This window comes from Gossypium arboreum, chromosome 7, assembly GCF_025698485.1.
Source record: "Gossypium arboreum isolate Shixiya-1 chromosome 7, ASM2569848v2, whole genome shotgun sequence".
Lineage (NCBI taxonomy): Eukaryota > Viridiplantae > Streptophyta > Magnoliopsida > Malvales > Malvaceae > Gossypium > Gossypium arboreum.
The window spans coordinates 72711720-72728442 of record NC_069076.1 but is presented as its reverse complement, the minus strand read 5'-3'; the positions used below and the strand labels follow the sequence as shown (position 1 = coordinate 72728442).

At 35.6% G+C, this 16723-nt stretch overlaps 1 non-coding gene across 1 annotated transcript; it reads right to left on the bottom strand.

Moving 5' to 3' along the window:
* Nucleotides 1-16286: 16286 nt before the first annotated feature.
* On the bottom strand, nucleotides 16287-16390 carry LOC128295650 (small nucleolar RNA R71). Its single transcript, XR_008286210.1, has one exon. It is a non-coding gene; the product is annotated as a small nucleolar RNA R71 (small nucleolar RNA).
* Nucleotides 16391-16723: the final 333 nt, after the last annotated feature.

Genomic DNA, 16723 nt, shown 5'->3' with positions numbered 1-16723 from the left:
GTTTACCATGCGGTCCTAACACAGAGAACAAACAAGTCAATTATATGGGTAATAATTCTTGGCCTCAAAATAACCCTTATAGTAACCACAATAATGCAGGCTTGAGGAACCATCCCAATTTCTCTTAGGGTGGTCAAGGAAATCAAAGAGTACGATCGCCTCTAGGCTTCCAACAACAACCTTACTAGCAAGAGAAGAAGTCGAACCTTGAGGAGATGTTGACGAAGTTTATCCCGATGTCAGAAACCCGCTTTCAAAACACTGAAGCAACACTTAAAAATCAACAAGCATCGATTCAGGGGCTCGAGAGCCAAATTGGTCAACTTGCTAAGTTAATTTCAGAATGATCACAAGGCAGTTACTGAAACTAACCCAAGGGAGCAGCTTCATACAATTACTGTATGAGATGAGAAGGGTTAGTTGAATCTGAACAGGAATCGAGGCAAAAAATTATGGTAAGTGACGATAAGGTTAAGGTAAGCCAGAATGAACAAAAGCTAGTTGTTAAGGAATATAAACCTTGAGTTCCATATCCTAGCGTGACGAAGAGAGACCACACGAATAAACAATTTGGAAAATTCTTAAACTTCTGAAAAAATTACATATTAATTTACCGTTTGTTGAAGCTCTTTCGCAGATGCCCAATTTTGTTTAATTTTTAAAGGAGCTTTTGGCGAACAAAAGGAAGTTAGATGATTCGTTGACTGTGGAGCTAAATGCAATTTGCTCAGCCATACTACAAAATAAACTACCCAACAAATTAAAAAGATCCAGGGAGTTTTACTATGCCTTGTTTTATTGGTAGTTTGAATATTAATAATGCTTTGGCCAATTTAGCGGCTAGCATTAATGTCATGCCCTATAAAATGTTTAAGCAATTAGGTCTTGGGAAACACAAACAAACTAGGATGAGTATTTAGTTAGCAGATAGAACCAACAGATTTCCTAGGGGTATTATTGAAAATGTCCTTGTAAAAATTGATAAATTCATATTCCCAGTTGATTTTGTTGTTTTAGACATGAATGAGGACAGTGATGTACTTTTGATTATAGGTCGACCCTTTTTAGCAATTGCTAAAACTAAAATTGATGGTTGTACGGGTGAATTAGTACTTCATGTAGGTGACAAAACGATTACTCTCCAAGCTCGTGATTTTGTTAAGACATCTAGTGATCGAGATGATTTTACAAGTTTTGTTAATATGAGTAACCATGTGGTTCAACCTTCCTTGCAAGAAACCCCTCGAAAAAACATAATAGAGCCACATTTAAGTCCATGTAATAGAAACAGAACGACTCATGAAGAACGAATGTTACAAATCGATGAACTGGATGAATGGCAGACACATGTTAATGAGAAATCGAAAAAGCACGATGAAGAGACAAAGCGACACCATGATGAGTATGTGGATGGAACAAACCAATTTAAGGTTGGGGACACGGTATTGCTAGATAAAACAGATCCTTGAATTGCCACTTCAGAGCTTGATGCAAACAGATGGATCCATTTACAGTACTAAATGTCTTCTCATACAGATAAAATCCCTAAGCTATGTCATACGGCCTGGCCACAGACCATGTGACCCCTGTTTTCAATTTTTCTTAATTTTTTCTATTTTGTTTCAAATGAATTCTTACTTGTTCCTGAATTGATTTTTAGGTTTTGTAGGCTTGATATAAGGTCCGTAATTGTATTTATACTATGAATGATGATATGTTTTAAACATTTGGTATTTATTTAAATAATTGAATAGATTATGCTACAAATTGTTCCAATATGTATTGTAATACTCCGTAACCCTAATCCGACGATAGAGATAGGTTAGGGGATTTACAGGGACAAACTTGGACAAAAAGGGTAGTCTTTGTCCACTCGGTCCACTAATCAATCAAGGCTCGTATAGAGGCATTTTTTGAAACAAAAAGTCATCAGAAGACAGTTTAAAACAACCAAAATTTGCCGAGGAGGAGAGACACATACATTAGCTTAGTTTTATGTTTAGTTTTCTCTAGGTTTCTCTTAGTTTTTCTACACTTTTTCTAGGGTTTCAATTTTCTCTTCTTCTACCATAATTTAGAGTTTATTTTTTTGCATTTACTTCTTGTTCTTGATGTTCTTAGTGTTAGTTAAGTTAGTTATTATTGTAGCTAAGGTTTATTTACACTGTCAGTTATTGTACCTTGGCTTTAAGATACTTGAAGCTTTAGTTTAATGTATTTTGATTTCTTTTACTTTAAATATGTTAAACCTTGTTTTTTATGTGTATTACTTTAGATTTTCTTGTTAAATTCTTTTAGTTTCATGTTATTTACGTTTTCTTGTATAAAAATCTGAACTTTCATATTTTTCTTAAGCTTTACTTTCACGACTGTTTTGTTTTCCATTTTCATGTTCATTTCTTTTACTTTCATCATGAGTAGTTCAACCTCAAAGGAAGTTGGTAGATAGAGATATGGATAAGCTGAAATATTTGGACAAAGCACTAAATCATAATAAATTAGAATAATTGAATAGGCCTAAAAATTAGGAAGTGACGCTCTTAAGGGAATATCGAGGCAAGTGAGACCAGAGGATAATCTTGTCGTGCACCCGTTCATTAGTCTCGGATTAATCGGTGAGTTTGGAAGATAAATTGAAGCTAATTCTTTTAAGTTAGATTGAAACTGGAAGATAAAATGGAGACACTTAGTAATTGACGCGATTTAAGTCCATTGTTTGAGGATCGGCGAACCACATCGAACTCAACCAACAACGATTAGTTATTTCTTGGTGGTCCCTTAATTTTACATTTTTGCAATTTAGTCTTTAGAGTAGCATATTTAATTTTCTTACGGTCTTTTCTTATAATGAATTGTTGGACTATGAAATTGTATTAGTAGCTACTTAGACTCTATCGTGTATGCTAGCTATCGCTTAATCGCCATCTCTCTTGGGTTTGATCCTTGGAATACAATAATGTTTCATTTTAACACTATAAATATTACAATTGATCTGTTCGTTTGCAGTAAAATTGAGCTTTAAAAATTATTTTATAAATTCACTATTTTTATCGCACATGCGCGATGTCGCTCAAGGGACGTGTTAAGAAGTGGTAAAGGATGAAAGAGAGAGAAACTGAGACGAGAGAAAAAAGAAGGCTAAGAGAGAAACTAGAGATTTAGAAGGAAACCTGGTCAATAAGGAATTGAAAAGTAATTTTAGATGAAAGACCTCTCTTCCCAACGTTTTAGTTTAAGTAGCTGTCTAAGGGAAGCTTAGGAAATTTGAAGTAAACGATTCAAATTCCCAGATCCATATATGATAATTTTCAAGTCAAAGAGGGTTTTTCTTAAACAGTTCGATAATCGAAAAAATAAAAATGTTTGACAGGGTTAATTGATTATCGAGTATCTACCTTATGACCCCGGTTAATCCTAGAAATGCCTATCCATTTTGTGGTAAGAAGTGTCTGGCTGATGGTGCAACTAAGAATCCGCTAGAATAAGTACAAAATGGTCATCATGCTGCTAATCTCCCTTCACATAGAGTCGGGGTAGAGCCACCAGTGAACGGGGTGAAATCTAGATGAAATATTAAGTGTTAGGGCAACAATATGTCCATGAGAAAAGTGAAAGTGACTGCCTTTAGGTATGTAGGGAATTTTCTAAGACAAGAGAAATTAATGTGAATACAGCCTCGAGGAATTTAAGTAAGAAATGAAATTTTGAGGACAAAATTTTCTTTAACGGTAGGGGAGTTGTAACATCTTATTACTATTATTGACCCAAAATTTGGAAAAAGCTAAGATTAAATTGAAAGAACTAGTAAATTGTTGGACCCTCTTGGGAAATTTGAAAGTTTTGGTGACTAAATTGTGAATAACTAGAATCTAATTCCAGTTTAGTTAGACTAGAATTAGCTGGTTACAAAGTAGGGGACGACATGATTAAGAACGGATGGTGGAAATAGTCGAAGAAGTATATATATAGGCATGAATAAAGACAAAATTTTCTCAATTTTGTTTATAAATCTTCTCCTCTCCATAGCATCATCTTCTGAAGACGTACTAAAGAAGAAGGGGATACAGATGAAGAAAGCTCTATATGTTGCAACAGAGGTATGAATTGAAGCTTGGTGGTGGAGAAATTGAGGAACTGCTGCTAGGACAAAGGAGGCTTTAATGATTTGAATAAGCTAAATTGACAAGGATAAGGAAGCAAGGAGAGTTTCTGCACCCTACCTTCTGACTGATAAACGTTATGGTGTGATCTTGCCAGTAATGTGTTGATTGTTTAACATTAGGTAGTTGTTGAACTTTTATTTGGCGTGATGTACTTTTAACAGAAATTTACATTGTATGCGTGGTATGGGAGGGAACCATAAATGGGATAGAAGAAGTTAGGATTGGGAAAAAGTGAGAATTTCTATCAGATACCGCGATATGGTGTTGCTGAGTGCAAACTGTGATGTGCAAAGGTCCAGGCCTTGTAACACCCCGAACCCGAGACCGTTTCCAGTGTCGGACATGAGGGGTTAACGAGCCAAAACCACTTATAGCACCGACCAATTTGACATTTCCAGACAGGCTGGAGAACTGCATCACTGTCGCCTTAAAAAGCATATCTCGAGTTTCAACACTCAGAAACTGATTCCGTAAATTTTCCCTAAATTTAGACTCATATATCCATCCATGGATTTATTTCTAGAATTTTTTGTCGGGCCAATTGGTACAGTTTATTAGTTAAAGTCACCCATGTTACAGGGGTCGACTACACTGACCTTCGTGTGTTACAACTTGAATATCTCTCTGTAAAGGGATTTAATACTGGTGCCGTTTGTTTCTAATGAAACTAGACTCAAAATGGAATCTGCACATATAAGGCATGACTTCTAATTCTTTCTGGATAATTTATAGTAAATTTTCAAAGTCTCGACAGGGGACCCAGAAACTGTTCTGGCCCTGTCTCACGAGAACTTTAATATCTCTCGGTATACTGTTCATATGATCATTTCGTTACTTTCATATGAAAATAGACTCGTCAAGGTTCGTTTACATAACTTACTCACTATTTAATACCATTCCTACAAATTTTGGTGATTTTTCACATCCACGTCACTGCAGCTGGCAGCATCTGTTTTTAAAGTAGGCTTTACCCATTTTGTAGTTTCCATGGACCAACTATAGTCTAGTCATACATAGGTCCACATATGATCATGTTTAGCCATTCCAATGGCTGATCATGTGACCAACACTCCCATTCCAATCCATAATAACATCATGAAACCATATAAAATTACAAACCACAAATGGTCTAATTCAGACTCCACTTTTACGAACCATTTTCGCATGGCCGCATACATATACATCACAAAGTACTTGAAAACAACCGAGGTAGTCCTATACATGCCATATCCAAAGATCAACCAAAAGAGTACCAAAAGGGGGTTTGATAGTGTGGATGACTTCACTTCAATGATCCCGAATCCGATCGTTAACGAGCAAAATCTAAAACAGAGAAACAAAGGAACGGAGTAAGCAATTTATGCTTAGTAAGTTTCGAGCCATAATTTACACACAACCAAAGCATAGCATTCAAGTAGCTAAACAATAATTCATATGCACAATTTCTCAATGACATGCTTACTTCACAATCCCAACTCTTATATTCATACAAAAATAACGGCTTAGTTAAGGCCGATAGCTCATTTATCATTGGAGCGAATACTCACACGACTTACTCATAGTGTGCCAAGCACACACAAAACGCACCTTGTTGTTGGGACTTTCACAAGCGCATAAACTGAAAATTTTACAGCAAGCTTATAATTCTCAAATCACATACCTTCGAGTTTAACCGGATATAGCTACTGCTCAACCGCCTTGGGACATAGCCCGTTATGATAACCCGCACAAATGCCTTCGGACTTAACCCGGATATCACAACTCGCACAATTGCCTTGGGCTTAGCCCGATATCACAACTCGCACAATTGCCTTCGGGCTTAGCCCGATATCACAATTCGCACATTCATACACATCTTTGTTTCAATTTCATAACAAACTTTTATGCACAATTTACTTAATCAAGAATATCATTTCGCTCAATGGCCACATACAAGGGCACAATTTCGATTGCTTATTACTTGCTCAATCGAATCAAAATCTAAGTTTCGATACTCAAAAACTTACCTCGGATGTTGTCGAACGATTCCGATGGCTATTCGACTACTTTTTCCTTCCCTTTATCGGATTTGGTCCCCCTTTGCTCTTGAGCTTAATTTAACAAATAAATTGATTCAATCATTTGAGTATCGAAAAGAGGAACTCAATGCACTTAGCCCACATATATTCACTAGACATTAAAGTCACATAAGTACGGAATTCATGAATCAACTCAACACACAAGCCTTCAACATGCTTACTCATGGCCGAACAACACAACCTCTTAGGCACTCATTCATGGCCGATTATGCATGTTGATGTTGAGGCCAATTACATGTTTAATACCACACATGAATGGCACACATTTTACTAGCTAATGCTTTACATATTGTAGCTCAATACACATCTATCATTTACTTCATAACCAAAACATAATCACAAGAAAATACATACTTTGAGATAGTATGTATGTCATACCAATACATCATGTGCAAACATATGTACACTTATAGGTGCAAGGTCAATCTCAAGGTGTTCATATCCATTCAAAACACAAATTTTTACCACTCAAGTAACAAGCATAAATCATGCTCATGAATGCACCATGGCCAAATACATCACAACCATACCCTTTCAACTTCGGTCATGGTTAAACAAAAAAAATTCAATGTTTTACTCAAGATTGCTACAAAGAAATTTCAAGAGTAGTCAATCCATCACCACATGCATCATTAGCAAGCTTCACATTTAGCATGCAATGGCTTTAACACAATATCCACCTTGGCCAAATACCATTTCCATGGCATAACAAGGATTTGAACCATGGCTAACATGAACATCAAGTTAGCAACTAAAACATGCATGAATCTCATGACACAACCTCATACATACCTTAATCTTGATGCAAGTATAGCCAAATCTCCTTCTAGATCTCTTCTAAACCAAAAATGGAGCAAAAATCCCTCCTTCTTCCTTAGTTTTGGCTCAAAGAAAGGATGAACAAATTTTTTTCTTTCTTTCTCTACAACTCACGGCAATGGGGGGGTTACCACACTCACACACACATTTTTTCTTTTCATTCTTTTCTTACCCATACACCTTTGTTTATTATTTCTCCCTAATACACCAACAAAACATGTTTCATGACATGTTTAGCCCATACACCCTTGTCATGGCCGGCCACTTCATGTTGGGGGGGGGAAATTTGACATGCAAATCCTTTATTTTTGCATGCATTATCAACTAGTCATCACACATTTCCCCATCATACTTTCAAAGTTTACTACTAGATCCTTTCTAGTGAAATTCACATTTATAACTCTAAATCGAAACATCAAAAATGTCACACATGAATTAACACATATTATAGGCATCAAAATAAATTTTAAATTATTTTTATGCCTCGGTTTTGTGGTCCCGAAACCACATCCCGATTAGGGTCAATTTTGGGCTGTCACAGGCCTTGTGAAGGGGACACTACGGTGTTTGAGCATCAAGGTTAGGAATGATATAATGGATGAATGGAAGGAGGAATAAGGAAATTGGAATTCTGTTAAGATTCCACCGTTCGGCATTGTTAGGATCAAACCGCGATAAGTGAAGCTCCGGGCCTTGCGGGGAGGGGGTACATCGGTGTTTGAGCATTAAGTTGATACGTGAAACAAGTCCTTTAGGATGACACTGTAAGGAAAATATTTACGTTCTATACAGCATTGCGGTGATGGTAGTTAGCAGGCTCTATAAGAAGAAACCGCGACAATGGTATAGTCCTTAGGGGTGACACCTCTAAAAGGTTTAAGGTGTAAGACCATAGCTCAGTTATGAAAACCAATGGTAGTCAATCGGGACAATAAACAAGGGGTAGTCCGTTAGGACAGTAAACATGGGGTAGCCCACCGAGACAGTAAATATGGGGTGGTTTGTCGGGAAAGTAAACATGGGAAATTCTGCTAGGGTGTAAAACACAGGGTTATAATTGGAAGGTCCACAGTTTATGAGGGATGTCAAGGGTAAAAGGTGATTTTGGTGTGTTAAGGGAATAGAGACCGTTAGAATAATGAGTGATGCCAAAGCTATATCTTAAACCCAGACAGGGTGAATAGAAAAAGAGGCTCCTTAGATATTACGGTATTCATAGGATACACAAATACTAGTCCACCAGGGAAGCTGAAGATTTCACATGATTTAAGCAGGCATGGATTAGTCTACAATAGGACACAACCATATATTGTACGTTAACAAAAATTTCAGTCGAATGGTTGAGTAGGCTAATCAGGGTTTTCATAAGAGTAAATGAATACCCAATGTTGAATGACTAGTAGTGTCCTTTAAAGGATAGTGAAAAGTGGAGGTCAAATATAGCTAGGAAGAATCAAAAAGATATGGTTTATACACTAAAGTTAGAAGTTGCATGTCCTAAAAAGCCTCTTTGGGAAATATATCAACAAAGTAAAGGTTAAGGTGTTGTTTCATGAGCTCTAGTATACCAAGACAGCAAGAACATTAAAATCTAGTAAAGACCACGGATATAGGAATTTCTTGGGTAATCGCCAATTGTCGCTTGCCAGAAATAATGAATGTGATTATCATGGAGAATAATTCCAAGCTGGATGTCTCACATTTTTCTTAAATTCTCTATGAGGATCAAGCTAAGTCTTCTCGAACTTACAAGATTTCTACTTGAATACAGGTTAGTTAAAGATTCAGAAATCAAGAGGGACCAAGCCAGACTTCGCTCAGTGCTAGGTGAAATGTGCCAACAATACATATATATAGAGGGGCACCAGTAGAGGTTCTGTCTCAGGGTTAAGTTGTCATTTTATGTTATTGAGTCTTTTTCAAAAAAAATTGTAATCGACTAATGGAAATGAAGCCTTAAATTTTTATTACTAGTTTAATACAAATTGTTCAACTATGTAATTAAATCAAAATAGAAATTTTGTGAAGTCATTCGGGTTAGTGTAGCATTCGATACCTAGACTTGATGAACGGGTCTGGTAGAGGGTGTTACAAAAGTACCATTGAGCGTTATCACTTAGTGTATGATTTGTTTATTCAGTGTGTAGGTATTACGGAATCTTAAAGTCTTGAGGATTGATTTCACCATCTAAATCGTAGCTCTTGACTCAACAAAGTTTGTATAGTTCATTTATGTTTTGATATATGGCATGCACCTAGATTTTGAGTCGTTTTTGTATATTATGAGATCATGTTGATATTTAAATTAGTAGTGGTTAATTGATATGGCCAAATGGTAATGTGTATGTTAGGTTTTGAGATAGTTGAATTTGAAATGATTTTGATATGCAAATATGATCTTAGGTTAGATGTATGAATAGGTACCAAATGGTCAAATGGTTAAAATGTGGAAATTTTCATAGTTAACAAAGTAAAAGTGATGTGTTGTATAATGTACATGTATATGTATTGTTAAAATGATTAGAAATGGGCATCTGGATATGGTATTTTACTTCAATGACTGGATTAATGGGCTGTTGGATCTAGTTCCCTAAGCGTAGTATTTTCATCCAAGTACACTTGTAATTTTTCGAACAGATTGGTTAATAAAATTATTCATGAATTACATTAATACTTTTTATATTTTCCTCACATGCTTTTTGCATGCAAAGCAAAATGGAAGCAAATGTTTCTTACTGGTTGTCTAATGTTTAACTAATACTAAGTAGCATTACGTGGTTAGATCGTAATATAGAAAGACATGTTACATTAATAGACAAACCTAAACATCTTTTTAGTCTAATCAGAAATGAGCAAACCGATAGAAAGTCTAATATGTTGTCTATCAAGTCCAATTGAGGAGATGTTTTGTCTTAGGCGTCGGAGTGGATGACTCCTAAAAGATAGAGACATAGATGTGACTGATTGGACTGACAGTACATCGAATAGGACCCAAGTAGAATAGATCCCAAATTTGTTTATGGATTTATTCACTTATGACATTCATAGTGTGGCATACCTAAATCCTGAGTGGATGACAAACTCTGTATGCGGGAATCATACTCTTTTATGTAAGCAAAAGCTTGAGTTTGAATAGATAAGAAACTGAAAACTGGTGCATTGGATGTACAAATTTTGTAGTATGTAGCATCATTCAAAAAAGTGGAATTCGTAACTCAAGACTTGGGTAAATGATATCCTTTCATTGGCATTACATGATTGATGAAAAATAAACGTGGTCATGGGTCATTCGTCTTTGTGATGGATGACTTGATCACTATTTAATAATGATTGCCTTTTCATGAAGGAAGATGTAATGGTTACCATGAGAAAAAATAGGATCATATTAGGAGAACAAATATTATCCTAAAGAGATTAAGGATATCCTATCAGGGTAACACACTTATGACAAGGACATTGGGCGAGCACTAATAAAGTTGATATCATTGGGGAGAGCTCAGTCACAATACTATAGTGGAATAAATCATGGAATGAATTTTGCATGTTTATATAAAGATGAATTGACCATGAGTTTTAATAATGTAATTGCAATATTTAGAAATCACAATCTTATATTTAATGGATGAATTTCAAATAATATTTATTATATCAAACCAAAGATGTACTCACTAATTGAGACTGAAATATTGAAAAATAAACATAAAACTTCTTGCTCTAATGAGGCATACCTTTGGCATTTGAGACTTGGTCATATTAACCAAGAAAGAATCACTAGACTTTTGAAAGATGACATCTTAAGTTTGCTTAAAGAAATCGATCTTCCACAATGTGAATCTTGCTTGAAAGGTAAGATAACTAAGAAATTTTTTAATGCAAAAGGAACGAGTGTCGTAAAACCCTTAGAACTTGTGTACATTGATGTATGTGGCCCCATGAGCATCAATGCAAGAAGTGGTTACGAATATTATGTATCATTTATGGATGATTATTCCAGATATGGATATGTATACCTAATGCACCGTAAGAGTGAAACATTTGATAAATTCAAAGAGTTTTGTGCGAAAGTGAATAAACAACTAGGTTTACCCATAGAGACACTTCGGTCTAATCGAGGTGGAGAATATTTATCAGATGAGTTCTTAGGTGTTACCTCATAAAGAATGGTATTCTATTCTAATTAACCACATCGAGCACTCCACAATAGAATGGCATGGCAGAGAAAAGGAATCAAACGTTGTTAGACATGGTACATTTGATGTTAAGTAATTCAAAGCTATCAAAATCTTTTTAAGGATATGTGATACAAACGACTTACTATATTCTGAATGATGTACTAACTAAGGTAGTATTGAAAACTCTATATGAATTACAGCATGGCAAGAAGCCAAATCTTAATCACTTAAGAACTTGGGGATGCCCAACCCATGTATTGAAAAAAGATGCGAGGACTTTAGATGCACAGACAAAATTGTGCAAGTTTGTAGGATATCCAAAAAGAAGAATAGGTGGTTTGTTCTATAACCCAAAAAAGAAAACTATAATAATAGACCTGTAAAACTCAAAAGGAACAAAAGAAGTTGGACTCACAAACAAAAAGTTACATGAATGACTTCAAACCTCGAAATAAAGAGGTACTCGAAGAACTTTTAAGAAATATAAACAACCCTATAAAAATGGTTCCAAAATCAACTCCTAATAATAGACTTGCAAACGATGAGAAACATAGGGTGCTTTGTCACAGTGGGAGGGGTTTTTCATAAGCTTGAGTTCTTCCAATCTAGTAGAAGTGTTTTTAGCACTAAGTCTATTGACCAGGAAGATGATGACCCACTCACCTATGATAAAGCGATGCAGAGTGTTGATTCCAAGCTCTGGGAAATAGCTATGAAAGCTAAGATGGATTCTATAGACTCCAACTCAGTACGAGAACTTTTAGAATTTCTAGAAGGGATAAAACTTATATGATGTACGTGGATCTACAAGAGGAAAAGAATTATGGATGAAAAAAATGGAAACTTGTAAGGTCAAACTTATAGGAAAAATTTATACTAAAAAAGAAGGTATCAATTACGAAGAAACCTTCTCTCTGGTTGTCATGCTCAAGTCAATTCGCATATTGTTATCCATTGCAGTGGCTCTCAATTATGAGATTTGGAAAATGGATGTTAAAAAAATATTTTTAAATGGCTATCTTAAAGAGAGCATCTCTATTATGCAACCTATCAGATATATAGCCAAAGGAAACAAGCATGAAGTTTGCAAAATGCTTAGATCTATATATAGGCTTCAGCAAGCACCCCACTTATGGAATCAAAGGTTTAATCAAACGATCAAGACTTTTAGATTCAAAAGAAATGTAGATAACTTTCTGTTTATTAAAATTTAAGGCATATGAAGGTGGTCTTTTTTGTTCTACATGTTGATGACATTCTACTCTTTGGGAATGATGTAAGGATACTGTCATTGGTTAAATTGTGGTTAACCCAATAATTTAGAATGAAGGACTTCAGAGAAACTAATTTTGTTCTAAGCATTCAAATCTTAAGGGATCGAAAGAAGAAAGTGATAGCACTATTTCAGGCTTGATACATAGACATGATATTGTAGCGTAATGCAATGACCTATTCAAAGAAGGGAAATCAACCTTTCGTATTGGGATTTCATCTCTTTTTAGAGGATTATCTTAAACAATAGAAGAAAGAGAGAAAATGAAAAAGGTTCTTTATATTTTGGTAGTAGGAAGTCTCATGTATGCTATGTTATGCACATGCCCAGATATCTATTTTTCATTGGGGTTGGTAAGTCAATATTAGGCGAATCTAGAACCAAGACACTAGCAAGCAGTTAAGCATATACTTAAGTATTTACAGAGAACAAAAGATCATATGCTTGTGTATTGTAGAGGAGATTTTAGTCCTATCAGATATCCTGGTTTTGACTTCCAAAATGTGTCGGGATTCAAAAAAATTGATGACGGTCTACGTTTTTGTCCTAAACGACGGCTCCATGGTATGAATAAGTGTTAAGCAGGGTTGCACTGCTAATTTCACTATAGAGGGCCGAATATAAGGTAGGGAAAATTTATGGAATTGTAATAGTGTCGGTATAGCTAAAGCTCAAACAAACCATATAAGGACAAAACACATTGATACAAAGTATCATAAGGGAGACACTAGTGTTTGGCTGAATAATGGATGTAGTCAAATATAGCATCCGAGGACAAACCCTAGGGATTTGTTTTGCCAAGACTCTACTAGTTAAAGAGCTATTCAAAAAACATATAGAAGGGTATAGAAATGTGAAACATGACTTATTTGCTTCACTGGGGCAAGTGGGAGACTGATGGATCTGATGCCTTAATGTAGTATTCTTGTTTAAGTACACTTGTAACTCTTCAAACAGATTGATTAATAAAATTATTCATGAATTACACCAATACTTTGTATACTATCCTCACATGGTTTTTGCATGCAAAGAAAAATGGACACAAATGTTTCTCACTACTTATCTAATGTTTAACTAATATTAATGATCTTTCATAATATGACGTGTCCAATTAGGCCCCTTATTACACTTAACGAGACTATTTCTGAGCAATTTATATGATTTTATGCTACTTTTGGGACCCAAAATAGCCAAATGCACTATCGAGAACTTAATGGCTAATTGAGTGTTGTAGGGAATCATCGGAGGCCACATTACCTTAGTTTTGACTTAGTTTTCTCTAGGTTTTCTCTTAGCTTTTCTTCCTCTTCTTCTAGGGTTCCTTATTTTCACTTTCTTTGTTATAGATTTTACATTTCTCAACAACTTTTCTTCTTGTTTTAGTTGTTCTTAGAGTTAGTTAACTTATTTGCACGTTTATTGCTTTACATTTTCTTGTTTAATGCTTCTCTTTACACGCCTTTTAAGTTTTCTTGCATAAAAATCTCAACTTTTATCTTTTTCTCAAGCTTTTTTTTAATGGCTTCTTTGCCTTTTTTGTTTTCACGGTTAGTTTTATTTCCAGCATGAGTAGCTAAACTTTTAATATGGTTGGTTGATGGAGATGTGGTCAGTTGATTTTTGGATGAAAGACCAAATTGTAATAAATGGACTAATTTGAATAAACTTAAAAACTTTAGATTGATGATAAACCGTAATTTATACATATTTTTACCCCATGTTTAACGTATTTTATGGATTATTTTCCATTAGAATTGGTGAATTAGATGCTCCTAATGCTTTAATTTCATGTTTTATACTTAGGAGAGCATGAGAGAGCAAAAGGAACGAGAAACGGGCCAAAAACAGAGAAAATGGGCCAAAGTACGAACTTAACACGGCTTGGACTTCCTCACACGGGCAGACCACACAGCCGTGCCAATCTGGCAGAACCGAAGCACCACTCACACGGGTATAGCACACGCCTATGCCATTCTAATAGGCTCGAACACGGCCTGAAGTAATCGCACACGGGGGTGTCACACGGGCGTGTCCCTGTCGAGCCCAAGTTAAGTCCAATTCGGAAAAGGCCACTTTTGAGGGCTTCTAGGCATTCCAAAGCCTATAAATACACCCTAGAAGAGGAGAAAAGGGGAGACGGAGAATAGGGGAGTAAGGAATTACTCCAAGGAAGCCAATTGATTCATCTCAGAAGCTGGATTCATCATCAAGACTGAAGATCTCTCCTCAATTCTCTTTCAGGAGTTTTGGGTTTTCTTTATGTTTTGTATTCTTTACTTTTCTGAGATGTTTTCTTATTTAGTTATGAACTAAATCCCCTAAATACCTAAGGGGAATGAAACCTAAGATGAATCTTGTTATTATTTTCTGAATTGTATGATAAATATTTAACTTGTTCTTAATTATGTGTTCTTAATTCTTGTTTTGATATCCCAGGATACTGATTCAAGATAAGCTCTTATTCAAAGGAGGAATAGACCCTGGCTAAGAGTACTTTTATCATAATTAAGCGGAGTTGATTGCGCGCCTAGACATAGGGTGACAAGATTTTGCCGGATTAGGGTGAAACCTAATAAGGGGATCCATAGATCGAGTTAATGCAACCTTAGAGTGTTAATTAGAGAAAAGTATCGGTTACTCAATCTAGGGATTAGACGTTATTAGTCTTAAATAGGGATAATAACATAACTTAAGGATCTTTACGGAATAAGTTGAATGAATAAATCGTCCGATTCAGAGTCAGAATAACAAGTAAAGTCTAGGTGGATTTTTCCTTAGGTATTGTCTTAAGTCAATCAATTTTTCCCAAAAGAAATTCCCTAATTCTTTTCTCTGTGAGTTCTTAGTTTAGATAATTAGTTAATTAAAACAAAACCCCATTATTCTTAGGCTAGAAAATAAAAAGACAGTCATTACTAGTACTTTTAGTTCCATTGGGTTCGACAATCCGGTCTTGCTAAAACTATACTACTGTTCGATAGGTACACTTGCCTACATCACGATAATAGTTAGTTCAAGAATGAGTAATTATAAATATTCAAAACCTATCATGGAATAACGCGATCAAGTTTTTGGCTCCGTTTCCAGGGAACTAAGTTATTAGGAATGCTTAATTTTTATTACTTTAGCCATTTATTTTTCTTGCAATTTAATTTACTTTTATTATTATTTATTAACTTACTTTTTCCTTCTCTTGGCAGGTTTTCATAATTTATGACTAGAAGAAACCCGTCGGGACCGCTACTTTTTGACGAAGAAATTGATTGCACAATACATAGAAACAAAAGAGAAATAAGGCGAAACTTAAGATACACGGAGAACGAGCAAGAAGACGATACTCAACCCCCAACCGAAGAGATGGCTGAAAACCAAGGCAATTAGCTACCCCCTGCAATTGCGGTTAATCCCTGCTCCATGCACTGTGTATGATTATGCTAAACCCTCTTTAACATGAATTGAATCGAGCATAGTTAGACCTGCTGTAGCTGCAAATACTTTTGAATTAAAACCTAACACTATTCAAATGATACAGCAATTTGTTCAGTTTGATGGTTTGCAGGATGAGGATCCCAACGCTTATTTAGATAACTTTTTAGAACTATGCGATACATTTAAAATCAATGGCATTTCTGATGATGCCATTCGTCTTCGGTTGTTTCCCTTTTCATTGAGGAATAAAGCTAAATAGTGGTTGAACTCATTACCACAAGGGTCAATTACTACTTGGGAACAAATGACAGAAAAATTTTTACTAAAATATTTTTCGTCGGCTAAAGCGACTATACGTAATGATATCTCTTCTTTTGTGCAGATGGATTTAGAAACACTCTACGATGCATGGAAAAGATACAAGGACCTTTTGAGAAGGTTCCCTCACCATGGGTTACCACTTTGGCTCCAAATACAAACATTTCACAATGGTCTGAATCCTTCGACATGACAAATGGTTGACGCAGCGGCGGGCGGAACTGTCAACAATAAAACACCAGAAGATGCCTATGAGTTTATAGAGGAGATGTCACTGAATAACTATCAGTGGCAAGTCATGAGGACAAAGCCAACGAAAACAGCTGGCGTTTATAACGTCGATTTGGTCACCATTCTCTCTAATCAGGTAGAAATCTTAAATAAAAAGATTGATGGTTTTCTTAATTCTTCATAGGTTCACCCAGTAATGCAGTGCGAAGCAAGTGGAGGTGGAACAAACCATTCGAAATA